Raw genomic sequence first — 2202 nt, 5'->3', positions numbered from 1 at the left:
TCAACCTTAAACCTTTTCCTGATTGAACGAGGCTCGGTAAAGCAGCTTAGCTTCTCTCCTGGACTGATTGAACTCGGTCTCTTTTCTCCTTCACCTGTCGGTCTCACAGCTTGGTTGGTTCTTTCTCCTTCAAACACTCTTTGACTCTCCCTTCTTCACTGTCAAAGATCAATACTCCTTTCCTTATTCATTCTCTTCTCTCTCCTTCTGGAACTGTAAGAAAATCAGACTCAACCTCAACCCTGAACCTCGTAAACTCGGTTTCACAATTCCATTGCCTGCCCCTCGTAAACTCGGTAAAGCAATTAATTCCATTTCCTGCCCCTCGGCGCTTCGCTTACCTCCTTCTTTATTCTTTCCTTGAACTGATTGAACAAGGTAAAGCATATTCAATTCATTCTCCTTGACTCCTCTCCCTATCGGTCGAGCTGTTTCACTCCTCTCCCCATTTTTTGGTCCATTTTGGAGGTAATTACATTACATAGGCTGGATGAGAATCAGGTCAAGCTCATTCACCTATCGGTCTCATTGCTTCGCTCCTTCACCTCTCCCTTTCACGAAACGAACTGTAACTGTAAACACTCTCGATTCATTCTAGTTAACTCCTTCACCTATTCTATTGGTCTCACTGCTTCGCACCTTTCCTATTCATTCTCCTTTTCCTATGAATTTACTCTCCTGTAAACTTGGGTTTCACTATTTGACGGTCTCTTCTCTTTTCTTTCCTTTGATTCTGCTTTCAAGACTCTTCAAATTCAAGAAAGATTTGCTCCGGAACCTATTGATTGATTCTTTAACTGTAAACTAAGACTCAAGAGTTTACGAACTTCACTCATGAACCAGATTGAACTCGGGAAAGCCGCTAATGAATGGACTCTCCCTGATGGAAGAAGGTAAAGCTCCTATACTATTCTTTGACTGATCTTGATCCTTAATTCTTGTTTCTTATTCTTTCACAGTAAACAAAGACTCCTTATTTATGAATGAGAGCATATTTCATCCTTCTTTCACCTATGGATTCTTGAACGGATCTTTCTCGTCTGGCTACTTACTCCCTCCCCTCTCTCTTCTCGTAACCCTGCCTGCATTGGACTTCTTTCACTCTTTCACTCGGTAAACTGGAGGAAAAGAAGAATCAGCCTGAACCTCGGCCGGGCCCATTCACTATTCTTTCACTCAAGATGAGAGAGAGTTTACGAACTGAACTACTGAACCGGATTTCACTGTAAGAAAAGAAGAGGAAAGACTGAACTCAAGATGAATGAGACCTCACTCCTCTGCTGCCTACTTACTCAACCTTAAGCCTTTTCCTGACCCTTCAAACATTCTTTTCCTGTAAAGAAAGACAAAACGAAAACAAGATTCATTCATTCGACTTAACTCCTTGTTCTGTGTTCGTTATTCAAAGGAAGTTCTTGTTCACCTCTCTTTTCTTTCACTCGGTAAATAGATAGTAAGTAGTAGTCTTTCTCCTGCCCCTTCTTTCACTCCTGAACCTGAACCGGACCCTAACGAGAATGAAATCAGGGAGACTATCGATGAATGAGAGTTTACAGTCAGGGATGAAGAAGAAGAAAAGACTAATCTGGCCGGCGGGAAGGAAAGCCGAAACTCAAGCAAGATTCATTCTTTAACTTCTCTCTGCCTACTTACTCCGATTCATTCTCCTGCCCCTTTGACTCTATGACCTATTTATTCCTTATTTCACAGGGTAAAGCCGCTAATGAATGAATGAATTTACACTCTCTCCCTGATTTCACTCCTCTCCCTATCGGTCGAGTGGCTTCGTCGCTCCTGAACAACCTCTATTCCCTTGTGCAGTTATTGTGAGTTATTCAAACACTGATCTTTCTCCTTTCTTGCTTTCACTCTAGTACTCTCCTATAAGAAAGGAAAGACAAAAGATTAATGAGACTGAACAGTCAGTCAAGACTCAACTAAAGATGAATGAGAGTGAACTCTGGCCGGAACTCTTTCTCCTTTTCCTATTGATTCTAGAACAGTAAACAAGGTGTGTCTCGAATCTGATCTTTCTCTTTTTCACTCGTTCTCTTTTCTTTCCTCTCGCTGATTGAAGGAGGTAAAGGCGCTAATTCATTTAGTCTCTTTCCTATTTATTCTTTCACTGTCAAAGAGAGGAGTCAGTCATCATTTCTTTGTCTCGAGCTTCAACCACTCGGCAATTGAATTGCCTTTTCCTTC

This window comes from Cucurbita maxima, unplaced genomic scaffold (assembly GCF_002738345.1).
Source record: "Cucurbita maxima cultivar Rimu unplaced genomic scaffold, Cmax_1.0 Cma_Scf00181, whole genome shotgun sequence".
In the NCBI taxonomy this organism is placed as follows: Eukaryota; Viridiplantae; Streptophyta; class Magnoliopsida; order Cucurbitales; family Cucurbitaceae; genus Cucurbita; species Cucurbita maxima.
This window is presented reverse-complemented; position numbering follows the sequence as displayed.